This window comes from Manis javanica, chromosome 6 (genome assembly GCF_040802235.1).
Source record: "Manis javanica isolate MJ-LG chromosome 6, MJ_LKY, whole genome shotgun sequence".
Lineage (NCBI taxonomy): Eukaryota > Metazoa > Chordata > Mammalia > Pholidota > Manidae > Manis > Manis javanica.
Window position 1 is genome coordinate 148,832,145 of NC_133161.1, and position 24,889 is coordinate 148,857,033.

The 24,889-nt window shown below is 48.2% G+C and overlaps 1 long non-coding RNA gene across 1 annotated transcript in view; it reads left to right on the forward strand.

Annotated features, from left to right (window-relative positions):
- The first annotated feature begins 1,507 nt into the window (after window positions 1-1,507).
- The window catches only part of LOC108405679 (uncharacterized), a 34,878-nt gene continuing 11,496 nt past the window's right edge, over window positions 1,508-24,889 (forward strand). The window contains exons 1-3 of the long non-coding RNA XR_012132929.1: window positions 1,508-1,621; window positions 12,463-12,564; window positions 23,644-23,793. This is a non-coding gene — a long non-coding RNA (uncharacterized lncRNA). The remainder of the gene's footprint in view (window positions 1,622-12,462; window positions 12,565-23,643; window positions 23,794-24,889) is intronic.

The following is a 24,889-nucleotide window of genomic DNA, read 5'->3' on the forward strand; positions in this document are numbered from 1 at the left end:
CGCTGAGCCTCTTCCAGTGTCTCAGGATATGCATCTCCCTCTGCGCTCCCAGGCTTAGGGTGAGCCGTCCGGCACCCCCTCCTCCCGGCCAGCACCCCCTCCTCCTGTCCGGCATCCCTTCCTCCCGGCCAGCTGCCCCTCCTCCCGGCCAGCACCCCCTCCTCCCGGCCAGCACCCCCTCCTCCTGTCCGGCACCCCCTCCTCCCGGCCAGCACCCCCTCCTCCCGGCTGGCACCCCCTCCTCCCCGGCTCCCCCTCCTCCCGGCCAGCACCCCCTCCTCCCGGCCAGCTCCCCCTCCTCCTGTCCGGCACCCCCTCCTCCCGGCCAGCACCCCTTCCTCCCGGCTGGCACCCCCTCCTCCCCAGCTCCCCCTCCTCCCGGCCAGCACCCCCTCCTCCCGGCCAGCTCCCCCTCCTCCCGGCCAGCACCCCCTCCTCCCGGCCAGCACCCCCTCCTCCCCGCCAGCACCCTCTCCTCTTCAGCTCTCCGTTTGCACCTGACTCTCCCTGGGAAGCCACTCCTGCCGTAGGCACTTCGGCTTACCACAACCTTCAAGTCTCTGAGCAAACATCAGATGTTTTGTGGTCTCGGAAATGCTCATTTCCCCATTAAACAGAGGACAGACGAGGGGCTGAATGAATGAGTGCGTGGAAAACCGTCTGGTCTGCAGCCGTCTGGGCTTCCAAGAGACCCAAGAGGTAGTGCTGCTGACATCTGTGCATCCTAGGTGGCGGCTCTTGTGTGTCGCCTCCCCTCCTTCATCACTGGCCTACAATCCCACCTCGTCTCACATGGAGTTGGGCTGCTTCAGGGGTTTCTGGAGACTCTGAAATTCAGTGTTTTTGTTTGGCTTCTCAGCATGCGTCAAAGCAGAGCGCCCCTGGGGAAGGCATTGCTTCTGGGCTTCAGAATAATGGTTTGCAGATTCTCCTCAGGGCTGCTTACGACAGGATGACTCACTTGATCCCCCTTTCCCTCCTGCCCTTATTTGGTATTTTCTGCTGCCTACCAGTTGGTGAGACCTTTTGAATTCTGCAGCAAGCTCTTGGGGGACAGTGGCCCCCTGGCTCTCCCCAGGGTCGCCACCCTGCTGGTGAGGCTTCTGAGCAGGGATGGGGTGGGCTGGGTGCAACTTAGGGCTGCCCTTCTGCTGGGGTGGGGTGCCACAGCTGTTCTTCTGAGCACTTTTGGAAAATAAGACACTGTTGACATTCTGGTGAAGAATAAGGCGAGGCCCGTGGAAGTTTCAAAGCCAGCACACGAGGGAGGTAGGGAGGGTAGTTACGGGATGACAGTCATTTGAAGTGATTGACGCCCTAAAATCTGCAGTGCTGTCTTTGCCCCAGGACTTGTTCTGCAGGACCTCACGCTGGCTGTGCTCTGGCCCCAGGCTCCTGCAGGCAGCACAGTCATCCTGTGCTTGGTTTTGAACTGAACAGTCTGGTGGCAAAAATACTGAGTACATACAGCCTTGTCTGCCCTTTGTTTCAGGTTAATATGGGCCATCTTAGGGCCCCCCGCGACCTGAGCGCGCACAGCCAGGGCCTCCGGGGACAGCGTGTAAGCCAGTGGGGGACGGCTGTCGCTCGGCTCTCCATCTCTGTCGTTTTGGTTTGACAGGTACATTTCTTATCAAGCATGATGAGGTATTTATTTTTGGTTGGGAACCATCTGTCCTCTAACAGGGAAGATGTAGGGACCCTGCACAATGTTCTTTCCCGTCATGACTCCTGGCTTGTAATGGGATGCGATGAATTCCAAATGTTAATGTGTGGAGCCCAGCTTTTGTGGTGCTTTGCTAAGAATGCTGTGGTCCTCTGTGTGTCTTCGTTAAATAATACTGAGATTAATTATTGTGAGGCGCTGAATAAAGGTGCAAAGAGCCTGACTCCCTCGGAGGGAAGGGCAGGGTCCTGAGGGCAGGAGCGGGAGTGAGCAGCCCCCCTGCCCTGCCCAGAGGCCGGGGCTGTGGAAGGTCAGCAGGAGGGGGGCTGAGAGGCAGGTGGGGTCAGCCTCTAGCGAACGCTTCTAGGCAGCCAGATAGGGCAGCCTGGGCTTGGACTGAGATGGGGGGACGGAGGGCTCCCTGAGCAGGGGAGCGAGGCCTGGACGCAGGTCTGGCTCCCGAGATGGTGGCTTCCAGGCTGAACAGCTTCAACTCCATGACTAAATTCAGGGACCTTCCAGGCCAAACTGTCTGCCTCCCCTGCCACTCTTACCCAGGAAACAGGGACCTAGAAGGCTGAAGTGAGCAGCCTGAAGACACGGGCAATTAGTGGTGAGACAGAAAGCCGCCTGCCCCCGGTGGGGCTGCGGGCAGGGCTGGTGAGAGGGCACTTTAAGGGAAGGGGCAGGACTTCCAGGATGAGGGACTGCATTGTTTCCTTGCGACATCCTGGACTCTGTTAAGTTCTGGGGTCTTCTAGGGAAGCTAAAGACACCTCCCTCTGCTGGGGTAACTTGGAAAGTTTTCCTGAGTGGGTGAAATTAAGGGACTTTGCAGGGAATAATGACATGACGTCTCAAGACGGGCTCAAAGGGGTACACCTGACCTGGGTTTGTGCAGATCACAGAAGCTACTCCTCTTTCATCATTGTGTCAGGAGGTAGAGGGCTTCGAGTGGTGTCCCCCAGAAGATAGGTCCACGTTCTGAGCCCTGGAACTGGTGAATTTGACCTTAGCTGGAAAAATGGTTTTTGCACACCTAATCAGGGATCTTGAGATGAGGCCATCCTGGCTTTAGGGCGGGGCCTAAATCCAATGACAAGTGTCTTTATAAGAGCCAGAGGGGGCGATCTGAGACACAGAGGCCAGGTGAGGACAGGGCCAGACACCTGAGGGACACCGGCACAGTCGAGGAGCCCCTGGGCATGAGAAGCTGGAGAGGCGCAGAAGGCTGGCTTCTCCCCCAGAGCCTGCGGGGGACCCCGGACTGCCGGCCTCCGGACTTGGAGGGAACACATTTCTGTTGTCTTGAGCCACGTGTTTCTTACGTCCCTCCTAGGAGACTGACACAGGAGGGGAACTTCTGGCTTTCCTGTTCTTCCTGAGGCACTAACTTGTCTCTGTTACCTGGCCTCCAGCACCACCCAGCCTAACTCAGACGTCTCTGACCACGCAGGTTCCTGGAGCAAAGACCCAGCGCCTCAGGAGACGGTGATGGGGCTACGGGGCAGGGCAGGCTCTGCCTTGAGGCTGTGTTTCTGGGCATTATTTATTCTGTGCTTTGATTTCCTCACATGTAGATGGGGGCGATAATTTTACATTGTGGAGAGTTGGTGAGGCTTGAAGAAATTTACACATAAGTTTATTTATAATATGTATTTACATATATAAGCATATATATTTAGACTCACGTGCAGCCGATAGGAAGTGCTCAGTAAAACATGGTCTACCATTATTTCCCCACTGAGGATAGCAGATTAGTGGGGCCACCAAATAGTCTATCACCAAACTGAACACATTGAGAGTGACAGGGAGGCCGTTAGTAATACACTCGGAACAAAGTCCACAGCAAATGGTCCTGCGGTGGCCCTGTGGGGGTCCCACACTTTACCTGTCAGGTTTGGACAACAGCTTCGGGTTCCTGACCCCTCAGAAAGCCTCAGAGGCTTTAGGCAAGAAACCTTTTAGAAGCCACCAGCTAAAGAAAGCAAACAAGAGCAGAATACACACACTTGCTTTTGTCCAGTTAAGCCTTCCTGCCTTGAGATGACGGTGATCTCCCCAGCTCAGATGGGTGGAGACGTCCACATTCGTCTGCGGGGTGCACTCCTTTCCGCTTGAATGTTGGACTACGAGCCTATTACCAAAGTGCCAAGCGGAGGTTTGGAGGAAGTAAAGGGGTGGTACGTCCTCACCAGCAGCTGGCGCCCAGGAGGAAGGCTGGGGGCGCCCGGACGGGTGTGCGAGTGGGCGCATCTCAGAACATCCCATTCTGCCCGGCTGGCTTGCCCACAGCGAGGGCACCGGCAGTCTTCGGGGACAGCGTGTCCTCCAGCCTGGGGCCAGTCACACACACACGTGGCGCCTGCTTTTCCCACCAGCTTTTCTCTCTGCAATCCCCCAGAAGGCTCTGAGTATTGACCTCTGGCCCCCAGATGCCTTTTCAAAATGAGTATGAAAAGACTCAGACAAATTTAACTATAAGGATTGGTCTTAACATGCCAGAATTTTGGTTCTGAGAGGGGGTAACTCATGGGCCTCTTCCAAGTACTTGGCCCCCGGTGGGCCGTTTCCCACATTTAGTGAGACCAGGGGCTGGACAGCCATTTCAGGAAAACCAGGTGACCTTCTGGCAAAGGGCCACAGTTCTCCGCCCTCCTTGCCAAAGCCCCCTGACAAAGACCACTGGGAGACCTAGTGGCTATGCACATGTCCTCGAACGTGCTGAGAAGGGGGAGCATCACCTCTACAGTCTGAAGAGTGACTCAAAATGGGGGAGTGGGTCTTGTGATGGGGAGGTTCTAGGGGAGAAGTTATTAAGTGAGGTCGAGGGTTATACTGGTCAGAATTTATAACCAAGTGAGTTGCTGGAATAGTCAGTCTCGTCCCCAGAGCTTGAGTTCATACGCACTTACTGTCAAAGATCCACGGTCTTACGGAGCCTATGGCTCTATGTGAACTGGTGTGAAAATATTTTGATTTTGCTTTATGTTGCAAACATGGTTTGCATGTCAGTCTAGTTTTGCAGCTTGTGGTTTCAGTTTTATTTCTTACCACTGAGGAAATCTGGTTTCCAAAGACCTGTGTCTCCTACGATTCAGTTCAGGAAGGAATCCCCAGGGGCCGCAGAGTGGATGCTGGCTCCTGCTGGGCATCTCCCAATCCTGGGCACCTCCCAATCCTGGCCTCCTATGCTCCACCAGGGAAAGTCTAAATCTTCTGAACTGGGGACCTCAGGGCCCTGGCTTCCTCGCCACCATCATGCACACCCCAGTGCACAGCACGCCCCCCCCCATCCCCCCACCTCACCCAGCACCACTTACCCAGCAAGACCTGAGCACCAGGAGCTGTGCTGCGTGGGCATGTAACCACTGGCTTTTCAATAGCCACTGCAGCTTTTGAAATGTTTAATTTTTTTGGTCTCTAGGTTCCTGCACCACAATGCACAGATCTTAGTGTACACCTCTGCAGCTCATCTAGGTTAGTGGTTGCCAGCTAGGAAGGCATTGGTGCATCCTAGCCCGGAAGTGCTTGGACAGGTGCTCAGGCACCTGCATTTTAAAAGTATTCCACAGGCTATTCCGACGTATACATAATGTCCAAGAACCACAGGAGGAAAGAATGTTGTCCCTGTTTTACAGAGGGCCAGAGGGGGATTGAGAAGTTTCCCTGTGATCTCAGGAATGGCTGAATCCTGGGTGAGGTTGGGCAGTAGTCGAGGAATCAAAGAATAACTCCTGCTGGGTGACCTGTTGTTAATCTCGGTTTAGCAAGAGAAAACTGAAGCCCAGAAAGTTTAAGAAATCGCCCCACTCGCACAGCTGATCAGGCACCGTGCTCTTTCCCAAACACCGCTGTGCCCCAGGAAGCGCCTCAGGCCGCCTGGGTGTCCCTTTGCCTGGCAGAATACTGCTCGGTTTCTGCTTCTGCTCCAGTGGGAACACGGCTGCCACACCAGAGCGGCTGTCGGCTGCCCGCTGCCCTGGCCTTCGCGAGCATAGCATCTCGTCATCATCTGCCCCTGCCTCCTCCAGCGGCTGCTCCCAGCACCCGTCAGGCCTCTGTCCTTCTCCTTGCACTTTAATGCCTTTTCTCTCTTACCTCTGTCCAGTTATACTTCCTGTCTATCTTTTCTCCAACACATTTCTCCTTCTGTCTTTCTGCCGCTGTTCCAGACCTTCATGCTCTCTGGATCCTCCGTCCCTGAAACTGGCCTACTGATACCTCCGTTTTCTTCCCCAAGTCATCTACTGCGAGATGATAGGAAATCTGTGCCTTGGTCTCTGGCCCTTGTGCCTGGCCCTGGGCTCCTACGACCCTTGTTATTTGCTGTGTGGTAAGGGCACTAGGAGCATCTTTCGTTCCTGTGAGATGACTCTGGGTGGGCTTCTGGGTGCTCCTGGGTGGGGGCGGTCACCAGAAAGACTGAACCATGATTGAGACCCGGGAATTCTCAGCCCAGCGCTCCAGCCTCGTTTCTAGAGAGGGGAGAGGGGCTGGAAATGGAGCTGATGATTGATCATGCCTCCATGAGGAGGCCTCCCTGAAACCCCAGTAGGATGGGGCTCGGAGAGCTTCCAGGCCGGTGAGCACACCCACATCTGGGGAGGACGATGCACCCAACTCCATGGGGTCAGAGGCTCCTGCACCTGGGGCCCTCCCAGACCTCTTCCTGTGCATCCCCTCATCGGCCCTCCATCCGTGTCCTTTATCCTGCCCCGTAGTAAACCAGTAAGCGCGAGTGGTTCTGTGAGCTGCTCTGGCCAATTAATCCAACCAGAGCAGGGGATTGTGGGAACCTCTGATTTACAGCCAATCTGTTAGAAACTCAGATGACAACCTGGGCTTGTGATTGGCATCCGAGGTGGGGTGGGGAGTGAATTTGGACATAAACATTTGCTTGTTTGTCCTAGTAATTCCCTTTCTAGAATTCTAGCCTGAGGAAATAATCCAAAATACCGGAGAAATTATATTTGTGTAGATATTTACCCTGGTGTTACTAATAAGAGTGAAAGAGGTAACAATTTTATCAATAACATAGAACATTTATTGGGTGCTTACTGTCTAGTACGCTCAGGGCTTTATCTTGTGGGGCTGAGCCCTCAACCTGTGGGATGGGGTGCTGACCCCAGGTGGACAGTGTCAGCACTGAGTTAAGTTCTTGGACACCCTGCTGGAGAACAGAGACTTGCCTGGTGAGGACCCCCACGTCTCCATGTCCCCTGTCTGGTGTCAGAAGTGTTCTGAGTGCGGTGGTGGTGTGAGGAAAGGGCTTCATTGAGCAGACAAGTGCATTAAAAAAAAACAAATGATAACAAATACATTTTTGCTTAAAAACGGTTCCACAAACAGCTAAGCAATTTGAACATTTCACTTCATGTTTGGACTCTTACTGAAACGTTAATGGATTGCCTTCAACATAATGTCAGTGTTGATAAAAATCAGAGTGAATTTGGACATAAACATTTGCTCTAATTCTTGTAACACAAACACTTCTAATAGTTATTGAGTTTCCTTAGAAAAATCAATTTCTTTCTATGTAATTATGGCTCATGTAATGTTCAATATCCAGCTCTCAAAAGTATCTTTTATGCCCTTTTTGCTATTTCAAGAAATAGTTGCTTTTTGCTTTTATTCCACTTGAGATAAGATCAGCCTAGAACCATATCAAGTAAGCATATAAAGTAGGGCCATTAATTCTAACAATAAATCTATGATGAGCATTTATATAAAAAAGAATCTTTGGCTGTTTCAGGAAGTGTCTAAATACTAGATAAATCACTACCCTTTTCCCAACCATTGCAAATAATTGCTTGTGTTATCGATGATTCTCTAACCTCAGATACGATTTTCATCTCTATTGTAAGGAAGAACTTTAATTCACCAGTTGTGAAACAAATTTATACACGTAATACAAAAATCAACATGGTTTTAAACATTATTTTTGGGCAAAAGGTCCTTCTGTATGTTGGAGTGACCCTGAGTAACATAGAAGCAATTACTTCTACTTACTTTTGTCTGAAATGGTTAGAAAAACCTCACCTTTCTGGCTTCTTGGGCTGGATTCCAGCGTGGACTGTATGTTAGAGCTGTCTAGTCACTGTAGTTAACACTAGCCACTGTAAGAACCCTCAGATCTCAGTAGCTCATTGACATAAAGTTTTATGCTGATCAGGTCGGATTACACTATTGGGTATCTCGCCTCCACTTGGTGACACAGGGACCTGTCAGGCTCTTTCTATTTGTGCTGCCAGGCCCCTCAGATAGACATGTGGTGTGGGACCTGCTGGGGGCCAGGTTGGAAGGGGCTCACATCACTTTCTCCCGTATCTATTGGCCGTTCTACCACCAGAGGTTGGGGCAGCGTTGAGGGGCACACGGGTTTGAGTTGGGACAATTAGCTCCTAAAATTGGGCGAGCAAGTTCACCTCCAGGGCGGGTTGGGAGGGCCGGACATCACAGAATTAGGAATCCTTGGGAACTAGGATGGGAAGCTTGTACTTTCTAAGTCTTAATTAGAAGATTCAGTTTCCTGGAGACTCAAACAGGAGACCAAGAGCTAAATTGTCTGTTTAACCTGCAGCCTGTGGGCTAGGTGAAGTCTACCTGAAAGTTTTTGCCAAACTAAAAAATTTAATTCACTAATACAAAACTCATGAAGAGGGAGAACAGCAGGCCACAATGCTCGCCCCAAGAGGCTTGCATCGATTAATAATGTAAAATTTACTTATTTAAAATTGAATGTAATCATTTATGTCATTCTGAACTCTTCAAGTTTCGATCACGGAAGCTGTCCTTCTCTGCTTTAAAGTGCATAAGAGTTACCTGGGTGTCTGGTTAACACGAGGGTCTGATTGGGTAGGACCCAAGATCCTGCGTTTTTAACGAGCTTCTAGGTCATGCCCGTGGTGCTGGTCTGAGGGAAGCAGCAGCAAGGCCCCAGAGCAGAACACGGACAGAGCAGTATAGAAGTTCATCCTCAAAGAGCAAATGGTCATGAATGCTCTCAACTCACTTTTGAGCCCTGTTCAATTTTGGTCCGTGTGTGCTGCTCGCGGAGGGACCGCGTCACTGGAGCTGGGAGGCCCTGGGCGTGAACCCAGGACGGTCGCTCAGGGGTATGTGAGCCCAAGTGAGGAGCTGACCCCTCAGAGCCTCCGGCTCCTCCGCAAAGAGCAGTGTCTGCTTAAAGGGTCGCGAGGGTCCGAGGAAGGTCTGGACCGCGTCTGGCCAGAACCGGCCCGGGCAGGTGCAGGCTTGTTCTCAGTCCACAAGTGCTCATCTATTTCGTTTGACCTAGTAATCCCCTTTCTAGAATTCCAGCCTGAGGAAATAATCCAGAATACCGGGGGAATTATATTTGTGTTATTAATAAGAGTGAAAGAGGTAACCATTTTATCAATAACATAGAACATTTATTGTTTGATGTCAGCGGAACCATCATATGACTGGCAAGCAGTTGAATTTCTCACCCTGGCCCTAGATTAAGACAATGAAGCCCTCTGTGTGCTGAGCGGTGTGGCCCGGTCCCCGTGGACTGAGGCACCTGAGCTGACCGCTTCCATCTTCAGAACAGGATTCTGCCTCCAGTTCTGGAACAGATTTCGGCGGAGGCATCCAGAACCATCTTGCTTTGTTTCTTTCAGCCTGGGAGCCTCATTCATCCTCCGTCCACTGTGCCTGACCGACTGCCGGTCTCTGGACACAGTCCCTGGAGTCCCCTTTCTGGGGCCACACGAAACAAGCTTACTGTTTACATGTAAGACTTCATATGCTCCCCCTTGGGTTCTGCAATCCACCTGTCCAGTTAAGAAATTTCATTTTTGATTCTTAAAGTTACACAAAAATGTATTTTCCTTATCACAAAGAGAAAAGAATGTTGCTGAAAAGGCCAAAGTCTCATTTAACCCCAGTGCTGTCCCCTCACTCCAGTCCCCTAAAGGGACCCCACGGTTTTGAGTTTAATCACTCACTCTGTGATTTTGAAGATGAGTTTCTGTAATTGGAAATTCTGCAGATGCTTAGAAGTGTTTGGTAGGAATGTGAGGGTTTGTCCTGTTCTGCTCTCTTCATCTCACTGTGCTTCCTAAGCAAGCTCACCTAGACTCACGGTTTCCACGGTTACCAGTGACAACCTCAGAATTTATAGTGATCACATGCAACAGTAACCTCAGGATTTACGTCTTCAGCCCAGATCTCTCTCTGGAGTTCTAGAACTGTGTATCTCCTGGACATCTCCATCTAGAACTCCCACAGGTACCTCAAACCCGACTTGCCTAAATCTCAACTTCCAAGCTTCCTCCTAAAGCTGTTCCTCTTTCTGCTTTTCCTCAGAGCACCGAACCACCCAAGCCCAAAGGAAATCCAAGCAAAAAAAAGAAAAGGAAGAGAAAATACAGTGATTTTGGGTGCATGCACATTAAATGTTCTTATGAATCTGACAGTGTTAAAAAGGAAAAAGTCCTAAAATATAGAAGGTTTCTATTAAATAATATTAAAATAATAGCTTATGCTGGCAAGGGTGGTGAAGCACGTGGCCTTGAAAATCGGTACGATCCTTGGGAATGCAGTTCGGCAAGTGTGACAGGTGCCCACAGGAGCTCATCTGTTTCGTTTGTCTAGTAATTCCCTTTCTAGAATTCTAGCCTGAGGAAATAATCCAAAATACCGGAGAAATTATATTTGTGTAGATATTTACCCTGGTGTTATTAATAAGAGTGAAAGAAGTAATAATTTTATCAATAACATAGAACATTTATTGGGTGCTTACTGTCTAGTAGGCTCAGGGCTTTACATCTATTAGCTCATTTTCTCCTTATAGAAAACTTGTGAGTTAAATGCTATTGTTAGGCCCACTTTAGAAAGTAGAAAACCAATGTTTAATAAATTTAAGTATTTTGCCCAAGGTCATGTAGCAAGTAAGTTACATGTTGAGATCGGAACTCATGTCAGGCTCCACAGCCTGTTATGCTGAACTTGGGTAAATCATGTAATTCACTAGTGAAGCATTTTGCAGCTGTTAACAAGGTGGATGCAAAGACTATGAGCATAAAAATATGACTCATTCATTTATTCAACAGCTACTGTTGCATACATTCATTTGCTGGATGACTGAAATGTGAAACGAACAAAACAGGATGCAAAATGGTGTACATACATATAAAAGATATTGGAAAAATATCAGAAGGGAATACATTGTTCCGTCTTTTGCCCCACGGGAGCCTCAAGTTGGCTCCGTGTTTTCTTGACATGGCCTCAGTTTCTGCTAGATTTCTGGTAAGACAAGATGTCCTAGGTTCATCTTGCAAATTTTCTGCCCAAGACCTAGAATCAGCCATTTCTCTTTGGACCCCTACTTCATTTTAGTGAGAAATAATTTTAAATACCATAATCTGGTGCTAGGGGTACTCACTACTATGGGCTTAGTTATTGATTTCGGATCTTTTCAGTGGGCAGAGCTAGGAAATATTTTTTTAAAAATCATTAGTTCATATTGGTACTTTCAATTCAAATTCAGAACCCCAAAGGTTTTATTTAAGATTGTGTTTTTTAGGTTTCCCATATGCTCCCTGCCCCCAAGAATGCAGAGCCTCCTCTATCAGCAGCCCTCACTGGAGGGTACGTTTGTTAAAATTGATGAACTAATATTTACACATTGTAATTACTCCAATGTCCATAGCTTACTTTCAGGCTAACTCTTCATGTTGTACATTTTACGGATTTGGACAAACTGTCATGTCACGTATCCATTATCATAGCGTCACGCAAAGTGTTTCCACTGCCCTGGAGAATCCTCTGTTCTCTGTCTGTTCATCCCCCCGCACGCCATCCACTGGTAAGCACGGATTTCTTAAAAACCATATCCATGATTTTGCTTTTCCAGAACGCCAGGTAGTTGGAATCATACTATATGTAGCTTTTCTTTCACTTAATAATATACATTTAATGTTCCTCCATGTTTTTCATGGCTTCATAGCTTATTCCTTTTTAGTGCTGAATCATATTCCCTTGCGTGGACATACCACAGTTCACCCACTGAACGCCATCTTGGTTGCTTCCAAGTGTTGGCATTCATAAATACAGCTGTATAAATCCTGTGTTCAGGGTTTTGTATGACAAGTTCAACTCCTTTGGTGAAATACCAGAGAGTGGAGTTGCTGGGTAATATGGTCAGAGTATGTTTAGTTTTATCACAAACTGCCAAACTCTTCCAAAGTAGCTGTACCTTTCTGCACTCTCACAAGCGGGGAATGAGAATTTCTGTCGCTCCATGTCCTTGTTAGCATTTGGTACTATCAGTGTTCTGGATTTTTGTTATTCTAATCAGTGTGTAGTGTGGTGTCCCATTGTTTGAATTTGCATTTTTCTGCTGACAGATGATGGCAGGCATGTTTTGTTTTCATATGCTTCTTTGTTATCTGTATATCTGCTATTAAGGTCTTTGGCACTTGTTTTAATCTAGTTTGTTTTCTTATTGTTGAGTTTGAAGAGTTCTTTGTATATTTTGGATAATAGTCTTTTATCAAATATGCCTTTTACTCATACTCTCTCCCAGTCTGTGGCTTGTCTTCTCATTGGCATTATCTTTTGCAGAACAAAAGTTTTTAAGGACTACAAGCTTTTCAGTTAAATGTTTTGATCTTACATCTATGTCTCCTTTCTTCTATGCTGAAAATACTGGTTCCTAATGACATCAAGAAAATTATTCATTTGTTTTATCCCTCAACAGTCTCAGAATAACAATGCAAACAATCATACCAACATATGATTATTAAAACATTTTCATTTTTTTCCAGTTGCTGTATAGGCTGGGTGTTCGTGTCCTGCTGCCCACCTCCTGATTCATGAGTTGAAGCTCTGACTCCCCGTGATGGTGTCTGGAGATGAGCCCTTGGGAGGTAATGAGCATTAGGGGAGTTCACGAGGGAGGGGCCACATGCTGGGGTTAGTGCCCTTATAAGAAGAGACAGAGGGCTTGTTCCCTTCCTCTCTCTGCCTTGTGAGGACACAGCACAAGTGTTCTCACCAGAAATGGAGCCCTGCAGACCTTGATCTTGGACTTCCAGAACTGTGAGAACCAAATTTCTGATTTTGAAGCCACCCAGTCTGTGGTATTTTCTTATGGCACCCCAAGCAGATCAAGTTCTTTTTGTCCTTAGGGATATTCTTGTCACTGGGCATATTCTAGAACACATTTTAAATTGAGTTTTTAAAAAGGAAAAGGAAATTAGGAATCTTAATGGATTTTGGAAGTTAACATTTTTTCTGATGTTCAGATTTTTGCCTTAAGGGTAAACTCGGTGTAATGTAGGTTGAAAATTAGCTTCTGGTACCTATGGGGTACAATATGAAAACATTTGAAATATAAATTCTTTGTAAAGTTGTAGCTTACAACATGAATTGTTGAAAATGTGCTCAAGTTACTTTTGTCATTTGAGTACAGAAATCATGAAGATAAAAAAAGTGTGGAATTTAGAGCAATTTACTAATAGACCTTTAACTGATTCAAAGTACTGAAGAATGTTGGTGTAGTTATTCAGTAAATGTTGGGCTGTATCAGGGGGAGGCACATGCACGTCGTGTATGAACATATGCAAACACATTAGCACATATTTTATTAGCCTAGAATCTAAGCAATAACTGTACCAAAGGTACAGATTCCTACAACTGAAGAAGGAGAGCAACTTAAAAAAATTGATTGATTTGAACTTATTTCTTTCATTGTGAAGTAGTTCCAGTGATTGATAATCTAGTTGAAATATGTAGGCATCTAAAAAATCTAATGAATTTTGTATTTCTAGTTTAAGGGCAGATATAACTGAAATAAATGTTAAACTCTGAGATAATTTCCTTGTAGGTCCCCAAATCATTTCAACTAATCCAAAGAATATTTCTGCCAACAGTGCTTGTCATTTCATGTCATTTCATTTTGCTTTTGACCCATGCAGTGTAAATGAAGAATTGACCCATGATTTATAGTGTTTTGTAAATAGCAATACTTGAAAATTTCCAGTTCAGCCTATATCTACCCGTGAGAAAACTACAGTGTTTTAAGTTTATTCATTTATTGTAATTATAGTAAACAGCAAAGAGGCCAAGATAACCAGACTATAAATGCACGTGAGGAGGATGGGACTAAACTCACTCGGCCCCTCTCCAGAGCACGGATGCCCCTCCGAGAACCTGGGAGCATTCATTCAGAGCTCAAGGAGCTCCCCTCTCTGTTTTGCTCACTGGTCATTGCTTAAGGCCTTGGCACCCAGCCCCATAGGATGTTAGGGCCAGGAGCACTCTTAGAGATCTAGTCCCAACCCTGTTCTTTAAAGATGAGGGATCTGAGGTCTCAGAGGGATGGCAAACGTTTCCAAAGATTGTAAAGTTAGCTACTTTCAGGACTCACATCCATATCATGAATAATAAAAATACGTAAAATCGAAAACGTCAGAATCCAGTTGTTCTTTGGCAGAATTAATTTAGTCCAATAGAGTTGGAACTGACCAGTTGCATTGCTGGGATGTGGTGAGGTAAAACAGGACTTTCTGAAAGATCTGTAAGCCACTTTTGCTTAGAAAATCTACTTATGTAACACCTTGTTTTCATAGATTAAGGGAAAAATTGGATCATCTAAGTAGCTGCAAAAAAAAGCATTTGACAAAATTCAACACTCTTTCAAGGTTAAAAAAACTTAGTAGATTGATATTAGACAAGGGATATGAGCTTTTGTAACATGATCAAAGATATCTCTAAAAGACCTATAGCAAACATCACACTTACTGGTGAGGTTATAGAAGTATTCCCATTAAAAACAGGAATACGACAAGGACCACTATCATTGATATTCTATGGCCAATGCAATAAAACAAGAAAAAGAAATAAGAGGTAAGGGATTGGAAAGAAATACAAAGCTCTCTTTATTTCTAGATGATGTGATTCAAAATGCCAAGAGAATCTAAATATCTGCTTAAAAGACCCCTTAGGGAAATGAGCAAGATAAGGGTGAAGGTCAGGTCCAGAAGGAATGAAAGAATCAGAGCTTGGGAGTTTGGGAGATGAGGAAATAGACACGACATGATGGAAGAAACTCTGCTTATGAGCATCTGCTCCTCTGTGGGCATCTTGACTCCTCTCTCTTTTCTCAGTGTGGGCAAGAGCTGGTTTTCATTCCCTTCTGCTCCATCTCCTCACCTACTTCTTGCCTTTCTTCCAAGAAAGGGAGATGGTGGGTTATGATTTCTTTCCTCTCTGTTCCTCCTGGATTCGCACAAAGAAGAGACCCAAAGATGCTTCCAGAACGCAGCCAGGGCCTTCCCTTCGCTCCTGAACAACAATCTCCATTTAGGGAAGCTGGTCAGATATGAGTCTCCTCAGAACCCAGATCAGAGCTCGCTCTGATAAACTCTCCCTCTTTTCTCTCCTGTAGTGTTTTTGAATACCTAAGTCAAGACTCAGAGGGCCCAAAGAAACATCTTGATAAGAAACAGAAATGGTGTTGAGCATTCACCTAGTCCTGAAGACACCCTTTGAGAACAGACCCCCTCTGGCTCCTGAAGCCCTCTGGCAGCCTCCTCCTTTCCTTTTCCTGCATCGCTGCCAGCCTCTGAGAGAAAAAGCAAGAGCCACCTCTTTGTTAAGCAGCTAAGGTCCCTGCTTATTCTTGGTTCTCTTGTTTGACTGCCAGGGCCCTGGCCATTACCTGCTGAGGTCACCTGAGAGGCCAGTGCTGTCGTCATGGACACTAGTCCGGGGGGTCTGTCCTGGGCCTCATCCAGGCCGCAGCTCCAGGAGACGAACTGCAGATGGTTCTTCTATTTTTAGGTCCTGGGATGCTGCTCATGAATGAGCCAGTGACCTGGAAGAGCAATTCTCCCTCCAGTCTGTATTATTTCTGACTCCCCTATTTCCCTCACTGTTCTAGCAGAATTCCCCTCTGTCTATAGCAGTGGGACAAAATGACCCGGAATTCACTGAACTGGACCTTAGTCTGAGAACATGGAGCCTGCCAAGACTCCAGCTACCGGGACTGGCGTCACGCACAACAGCCTGGACTGCTTGTGACACTCAGGGATCTCCAAGACTTCTTATCACGCCTTCCTGTCAGTGAAACATTTTCGAGCATGCACTCCAGTTTTGCTTCTGTATTTATTCATAAATTCTCTACATAAATATTTGATTTAATATATGTTATAAAGCTCATACGGGAGACAGGAGATTTACAGGTTGAGATGGTTCTAAAGGGTCGGAAGGCCTCACACTCCTTCCTTGTACTTCACAAATCTTCTGTCATTGTCATCCCACTATGGCAACTCTGCTCTGCATAGTGAAATGAGAAAATGTGTTTTGGAGGCTTTTTTTTTTTTGAACTGCAGCCTATCTATTGTTGATATGAGGAATAATGGAAAGGATTTTGCTGGCAAAAGTATTTTCTCTTTCCCAATAGATAGTGATAAATATGTGAAAGTTCTTTATTGGAGAAGTGATAACTTTTGGGTTAAACATTGCCCCCTCTCTCAGGTCTCTTAAAACACAAATCTTCCTGAAAGAAGTTGAGAGAAGCAGCAGTTATGGCTCCGGTCCTTTCGGTTGATGCCTAAATTCTCAGAGCCCCAGGTGCCCGATGTAGTGCCTGGTGCATGTCAGAAGAGCTCAATAAATATTTGTTGAAAGAGTGAATGAGTGTAGAAAAGGCACAGAAGGGGAAAGACCAAGAGCAAGAAGGAAGGGTGCTGGGCGATGATGGGGGGCTGTTTCCTTCTCTTCCTAATTCAGGACAGCCCGGCCGCTCCCAGGTCAGGGCTCCTCTCGCCTGAGACTCTGCTGGCCAGGCCTGCACGGGGGTCCAGGGCCCTCCAGGTGTGAGAATGGCCCCTCTACCCTGCAGACACTGGGCAGGAGGTCTCTTCCTGCGTCTCTGTTAGGCTTAGCAGGGGCTCTTCCATCAGCTGCACCTCTCTGGGCTCCTAGAGCAGCCCAGGGGGAGGGAGGGGTCTGCCGCTCTCAGACTCGCCCTTGTCTCTGGGGCCAAAGAGGGACCCGCCCCCTTCGGTGTCTGCAGGACGTTTCCTTGGCAGTAGAGGGAGGCTTCCCCTTCCGGAGAAAAGACACATGGTGAAATGGACTCTACGCACCTAGTCAGCTTTGGGCTGGTTTTTGCTTGTTTCTTTTTTTGACTCCCTTCACCCAAAAGTAGAAAGGGTTTTTCAGAGTTTGGTTTAAGATGATAGTCTGAGCAGGAACCTCCATCCCCCTTTACTGTCTAGAGTTTCGTTATGCCCCTAGAAATAAAGGTATGTATGATGTCTAGGTATCTGTGTACATGAATGTGTCTCCGTAAAAAGCACCAACTTCATCTGATTGCAAAGAATTTATAGATTTACTTGGCAAAAATGGACATCTTTGCAATATTGAATCTCCACATTCAGGAAAATGATATGTTTCTGTATCTCTCAAAATATTCCAGCCTTCTTTAATATATTCCAGCCATATTTTATACTTATTTTCATCATATGGATCGGTTGAGTTTTTGTTTGTTTAATTCTAGGTATTTTATATTTTGTTTTACTATTGTGTATTGGTTATTTTTTTTCTACTGTATTTTTTATTGTAGTAAAATATACATAACACATAATTCACCATTTTAACCATTTTTAAATGTGTAGTTCAGTGGCATTAAGTATATTCACAATGCTGTGTGACCATCATCCCTGTCCATTTCTATAACTTTTTCATCATTCCAAGTGGAAACTCTATACCCATTAAATAATAGTCCCCCATTCCCTGCCCCCCCAGCCCCTGGTAGCCTCTACTTCTGTCTATGACTTTGCCTAGTCTAAGTAACCTTAAGGTGAGCCCTTGGTACATACCTTGCCCCCTGCCTCCCTCCCATCTGGACATTCCTGACTTAATCCTTTTGTCATCTAGAAAGTAGTTCAGTAAGCACAAGGTTCCTCTGAGTTCTGTGAGCCACTCTAACAGACCAATTGACCCCAAACAGGTTCAGACCCTGAGTTTTCTCCACTAAGTCTCAGTTTAGAATAAGGTAAGTGAGCTTGGGACATTCGTGTATCATTCCTAAAGCACAAATCTCACCAAAGATGAGTTTCCTTCTCTCTTCCTCCATCCCCTTGGCCGCGCACTCCTTAGTCAAGCTCCTGTAGTCCCAAGTGAGCTACCCTCCAGTCAGCCTGGAATACCTTGCCCTTACCTCTTGTCTCCGACCCGTCAGCCCATCCCACCCTGCCCTCTTCTCCCTGTATCAGAACAAGGCTTTCAAAAGCAGCTCAAAATGTGCCTCCTCTCGGTGGTCTTCCCAGACGGAGACCCCCATGCCCCACTGCCCCCAGCTTCCTGTCGGTCCTGCTGTGTCTGTTGCAGGGCTGCATACGGCATTAGGGGCTCTCATGCACTTCCGTGCACACCAAGAACCGAACGTTCACAGCTGCATCATTCATAACAGACAAAACGTGTGAGCAACCCACCCAAATGTCCACCAACTGGTAAATGTATGTACAGAATTGGCATATCTATTTAATGGAGTATTAGCCCCAAGAAGGAACGAGCTATTGATTCGTGTGCGGGAGTCTTGTATTCTGCCCCTACAGAGAGTCCCCCGGGAGCAGGGCTACGGCGTCTTCACCTGTGCCCCCTTCTGTTCCCAGCCCTGCTGCCCATGGGGTCTGGGGACGAGAGCCAGCGACCATGGAGGTCCACTTTCACTTGGCCGCCTGCAAGGCACGACAAGAGAGGGGTCCTCTCTGAAACAGAACGTGGCTCCCCAAAGGGGCGTAGCCATTGCATCCACAAAATAACTCAGAAAGGGGAAACCCTGGACCCCCTCACCATCCCATCCTCCCAGATGAAAGGTGAGCCAGGGGCCAAGATGACAGGCAGGCATGCACTTCATCTCCTTCCCCCCTTGTGTGTGGCGGGGACACTGGCCCAGGAGCCCGACTGTCTGGGTCTCCTTCCCACACTTGCACGCCCTAGCTGTGAGTCCTGGGGCAAGGAGCTCCCGTTTCATCAACGGCAAAGTACCAGAGCGTGAGATCCTTCAGGGCCTGTTCTACGTACTTAACCCAGAGCCTGGACAGAGGACCAGCATGGCCCCCTTATTTGAATGGTGCCTGAGAGCCTGCCTCCCCTGCCTTGCAGGGTTGCTCTGAACGTCTAATGAGTCAGGCAGGTGGAGGACCACTGACCTACAAAGCCTTATAAGGCATAAGATTTCACAGTTGTCATGGATGGAAGACACCATCCCCGCTCTGGCCACGCGATTTGATCGTGGACTTTTACACAGTCTTGGTGATGGCTCAAAACAGCTTTATATGTTTTTTTCTGTGGTCTCTGAAAATTGGAAACAACCCGAATGGCAATCAGTAGGCGAAAGATAAGCAAGCTGTGGTGCATCCACACAATGGGGAGCTACTTGGTAATATCAGGAACAAACCACTGATGTTGAGCACATGCTGTGTGATTTCGTTCATAGAAGACTCTAGAAAAGCAAAGGAACCTAAAGTGAAAGAAGGCCCATCAGGGGTTGCCTGGAGGTGTGGGTGGAAGGCAGAATGGTTACGGATGGACAAAAGGAGACGTAGGTGTGATGGAAATATCTGTCCTGGTTGTGGCGATGACCACACCAAAGCAAACATATGTCAAAATTCATCAGCTTGTGCACTTGATGTCAGGTGTATTATACGTCAGCTGGACCTCAGTAAGGCTGATTACAAGAGAGATTGGTCTGCGTTTTCCTCTCGGTGCTCTGTCTCCCCTTTCCAGGGAAAATGTTCTTAGAGGTAGGCCTGTGGTTACCCTTGGCATGACAGAGAATGGGGAAAACTCTGTCTTTGTTGGGTTCCACTGTTTCTTCCTGAAGCTTTTCCCAGACTGACTGCAAGACACAAGCTTCTTTCTAACTTTCTGTCTCTCTGGGACTTCTCCCTTCTGGAGGTATTGGTTGGTGGCCTTGGTAGATTTTTGGATGGAGACACGATTGTGTGGTGGCTGCGTCCCAAGCGAGTCTTGGATTCCGGCTTTAGGACCATAAGTCATACATCACACGACCCTCCGGTTCTCCCGCACACCAGCCCGGGTCTGCTCCACCACTGGCGTCCCATCCAAGGTGGCCGTCACTGAGAACATGATGTCTACATGATTATTTTCCCCCAAAACATGGTGTCATAATGATAATTTTAATCAGACACTAATCCAGGTAAAACTTTTAGATCCTCCAAAAACCCCAGGCTCTTTGGGAATGGAAGCTAGGAGGGGCAGATGGTCATAGAATCTCCTGGCTCTAGAGGACCTTCTGCCCACTCAGTGTCAGTTCCTGGGCCTGAAAACCAACTTCTATTTCATTTAACACCTGCCGGAGTTCTCTGTCCCCAGGTCCCTGCGTTCTCTCTCAGCTTGCGGCTTGGTTTTGCCGATGTCCTTCTAGTTTTCCAACCACATATTCCCATGGAGAGTAAAAGCACAACAGGTTCAGCAATGCACAACAGTACAGAGGCCTTATGAGCCTCTGAAGGCATTGCAGAGACAAGATCATGCCTGACCTCACAGAAGGCTAAGAAGGCAGGGGTGGGAACCTCATGCAGTAGATGAGGACAGAGGGTCAAGGAGCTTGGTCAGTATCATGTACAAGAGACCAGATGACCATCTGGTCACTTGTCCCTTAGCTGGGGGCTCTCTCCTCTCACCTACACACTTTTGCTGCACATGGGGGCCGGGAAAGGGAGGGGCAGGCAGTAATCTGAGCAGAAGTCTCTGCTCCCAGACCCAAGTTGGTCTGAGCAAGGTAAGACAGGATGGAGGCCACCCTGCCGTGATCAGCCTAGTCCAACAGCTGGTGCCCCAGGGTGGACAGCCTGTCTGTCTACTGCAAATACCACTTCAGCTGCAGAAGATGACCCTGTGCTTTCCCTTCAACAGAGGGGCCCATCTTCTGCATTCTTCTCTCCACAGACCTCCCTCCACCCCAGAATAGCTCCCTCAGGAGCCCTGGGGCTTTCTGGATAAAGGGCAAAGCAAGGTAAATAAAGGTGGTGGGGACTTGAGTAGCAGCTGTGTCAGGACTGTGTGCAGGCGAGTCCTAGCTGGTCTTTCAGCTACACCAGGCCTCCAGCAGGTCTTTCTCTTGAGACGGGCACTGCGCTCTTCTGTTGGGGCTGCCATAACAAAATGCCACAGACTGTGGGCTTAAGTGGGAGAAATGTACTTTCACAGTTCTGGAGGCTGGGGGCCCAGCATTGGTTGGGTTGGTCCCCCTGAGGCCTGCCTTTGGCTTGCAGGTGGCCGATTTCTTGTTGTGTCTGTGTGTGGTCAGCTGTGTGCATGCACATGCCTGGTGTCCCTCTCTGTGCCCTACCCTCTTCTTATAAGGACACCAGCTTTACTGGATTAGGGCCCACCCTAACAACCCCATTTAACCTAATTAGCTCTTTAAAGCCTTATCGTCAAATATAGTCACCTTCTGAGGTACCAGGGATAGGGCTTCAGCATATGAATTTTGGAGGCACACAATTCAGCCCATAACAGGCACAATGTCCCAGGTGGGTAGATGGGGGTCTGGCTTTCTGCACTGGACAGCCAACTGTCCTTGGTGAGATCACATCCTCCAGACCGAGGCCCTAGGCTCAGAGTGACAGCTGAGATCAGGCGGTGGGGGTGAGCCTCCTGTCCCTCAGGAGTCATTTTGCCCGGACTTCCCAGGGGTCCTGCCTAGGGACATTCTGGCTCATGTGGCATACAAGCCCTACCTCTGACCTCTTGATCATTTTCTCTTTTCCAAATCTTGCCCTCAGATAAGAATAAAATAATAATATAATGAATAATATTTATTGAGGCTCACTATGTGTTAGACCCTATGGTTTTATGTATTATTGAGTTGTAGTATTATACCCGTTATACAGATGAGGAAACCGGAACTTGGAGTCATTAGTCCAAAGCCACACAGCTAGTTGAAGGCGACGTAGGCATCATAGCTCTGGAAGAGCCCGGCCCTGGGTGAGTCAGGAGAAGCTTGAGGCCCATCCGTGTGGCCAGCCAGCAGGGAAGGTTCAATTCTAGGAATGGCACTAGATTCTAGGAACATAACTGACGCGAGCAGAATGTGGTTTCTGACCAGTTCAAACCAACAAGATTCGAGATGGTAATAAAAATAGCCTACAGTCATCCCCAAGCTCATTACACGCTCCTTAGCACACTAAAACCACGCCCGTTGGTGCCATAGCAGCTCTGAGGCAGGCCACGTCAGGACAGAAAGAGGGTGTGAGCCCTTTGCCCCAGATCCCCTCCCTATTCCAAGGAGACCCCACCTATCCCAACAAATATTCCTCTCCTGCTTAAACTGCAGCTGTAAGACCAGAAGCCTGACCCGGCGCACTGCCCGCCTCTCTAGCACGCCCGCGCTCTCTCCCTGAGTGTGTGCCTTCTCTTTATCAAACTCCCCTCTCCTCACCCCTGCTCAACCTGCTTGCGGATCCATTCTCAGGCAGAGCCCAGCACCCGTCCTGGGTTGGGGCCCCACCCGGTGCACCGGGAGACTTCCCGGATTGGACTGCCCGGCAGCCAAGGGATCCTGGGAATCATACCCTTCCCTGCATGGAGGAGAGCATTTTGGGCTCACAGGGCCTGTGGGGAGAGGGTGGGCCTGTTTCCGGCGAAGGGATCCTGGATGCTGATAGAGGGCACCCCGGAGGAGCGCGGAGCACGGAGCCCTGAGCAGCCCGCAGGAGCTGGCTCTGCAGGGCTCCAGGGTCTCTCAGCCCATCGGGTGGGCTTAAGGAGGCACTCACTGCAGGCCTCGGGCTCCAGGGCAGAGAGAATGAGGGAGATGAAGGGCAACCTCCTCTAGACAGAGAGACTCACTGGAAATCAGGGCACTGCGTCCTAAGACGGCATCACAGGGCTAGACCAGAGGAGGGGGAGGCCTCTGCAGTGATTCAGCGATGAGGGGGGTTCCATGTCAGAGCACGGCCTGCCATGGTAGAGATCTGATCGTGGGCTTGGAAGCTCAATGCAGGGACAGCAGAGGAAATGCTATTTTACACAGAGGCTCCAAACAAGTGGAATTGGTCACTGAGACTGCAGGCTGTAAATATGGTCAAAGCCCATGATCTTAGACCTGGACGGGCCCTCTGGGCTTAATGGGGGGGTACGAACTGTCCATGGGAGGAGCTTGGTTGAGGGGAAGGCGCTATGAGTGGGGTGGCAGGGGAAGGGCCACCTGATCCAAGGAAATGATCAGATCTGGGGACCAAACCCTGCTCTGACCTCAGCCAGCTCCGGGATCTCAGACAAGGAGCCTAGACCTCTCCTGGCCTTAGTTTCTTTCTGTGCAAATTAAGGATGTCAGCCACATAGTGCTCAGGACTCCCCAGATCTTACACTAAGATTCTGTGGTCCCCGGGCCAGGAGACGAGAGCAGAGTGGCCAGGATGGCTGACAGGGAGGTGGGTGGGGCCAGAAGCAGCCACCAGGTGTTCTGCTTGGAGAGTGTCTTCCGGGAGAGTTACCCCTCCATCGGGGTGCTAGCCGGAGACCTGAAACCGTTCGAGATGGGCCGTGGTCTGACCTGGTGTGTTGCCTACAAAGGTACAGATTGGAAGGCAAAATGGAAGGTCACCAGTAGAGTACATAAACTTTGAAACCAGATAAACCTATGTTTGGAGCCCACCTCTGCCATTTATTTGCAAAGTACCTTTGAGAAAATTATATGATCTTTCTGTGCTCAGATTCCTCACCAGTAAAATTTGGATAGTAACACATTCCTCCCAGAGTCAATGCACAAAATAAATTAGATAATGTATAGTACACACCAGCACAGTTCCTGATAAGTTATAAATCCTCAGCACACAGTTATTTCGTATTATTATTGTTAGCTTAGAGCAGGGAGGGCAGGAAGAGGGGACAGTCCAGGTCAGCCCGGAGAGGCTGCATGAGGCTCTCTCTCCAGGCTTGGCCCGTTTCCCTGGACACTGCAGGTTTCCATGAAACTAGAATCTGAGACCTGCCACGGAGCAAGAATGTTTGGCTGGCTGATCAGTGGTCTAAGAATGAGCCGAAGAGCTGAGATAGGCATTCCGGAAATGGAGAAATAACTAATGCAAATAAACCCACGGAGCCACTGAAGCGTAAGTACAGTTTTTACTATGATATTTATGGAGATCTTTTATTCTTTGATAGGGTTACGTTTAATCTCAAATGACTTCAAAGGAACAGTTGGGGGAATATTAAATGTTTGAAAGAATTAATTAATGCAACCAATTTTACTTGTGCAATTGACATCCACTGAGCTACAGGAGGTGTAGCTTGCAGGGAAAAAGAAAAAACAGCCAACAGTTAATGTGTAAGGGCTGATGCCATTTCTGGTTTCCTCAATAGAGCTGGGCTATTTGTAAAAAGTACGTGAATATTAATAATAAGTGATCTCTTTGGGTGAAAACTAGCTCTGAAAAATGGTGAAAGCTGTTGCCATTGTATATCCTGGAGGTTTTATCTGTATCTCTGGAGAACGAGGTTTCGTTGCTAGATATTACATAAAGAAGTGAACAGTTCGTCTCTTTCTTTGTTGAATAGTGTTAAAAAACAAAATTTGAAGATGTAATTGGCTCTGTTAAATGATTCACGATTGGACAGCATCCCCTCGGGCAAGTGGAGAGATGCCCTGTGGACCTTGAGAGAAGGAAAGGATTTTAACGGTAGAGAGGAGCAGAAAAAGGGAAATTACTAGCAGAGAATCCACTGTTTTGGACAAGGTCACCCTCCGAGGGGACCTGCCAGGGTCTAGCCGTGAATTTCCTAGTGCTGACCAGGGAATTCCATGTCTGCTGGTTAAAGGTTCCGTTCCTGCGGGGCTGAGACTGCAGTAGGTTAGGTCTGAGGTTTGACTTGCTGACCTAGGGCCACTGGCATGACTGACTCCATCTTTGGGCCTGTGGTTCTCGTGGTGATAACTCGGTGCCCCTTGTGGCTCTCGACACTGGATTGGAGAGTGGTGGTGTTTGCAGACAGCGGCTACACTGCTGGGGTGCATCAGACCCCCGGGAGACACACACTGCTGGGGGAGCTTCTGAGAAACCCAGGGCATAAAGACACTGGTGCCGGCAGGACCAGGGGCTTCCTGCATCCAGCAGAGAATCTGGTTATGGGTTAAAAGAAGAAGGAAGACATAACCAGCTGGATTCGACTGCTGCAAGTATGAAGGGTAGGTGGTGAGAAGGCAAACGC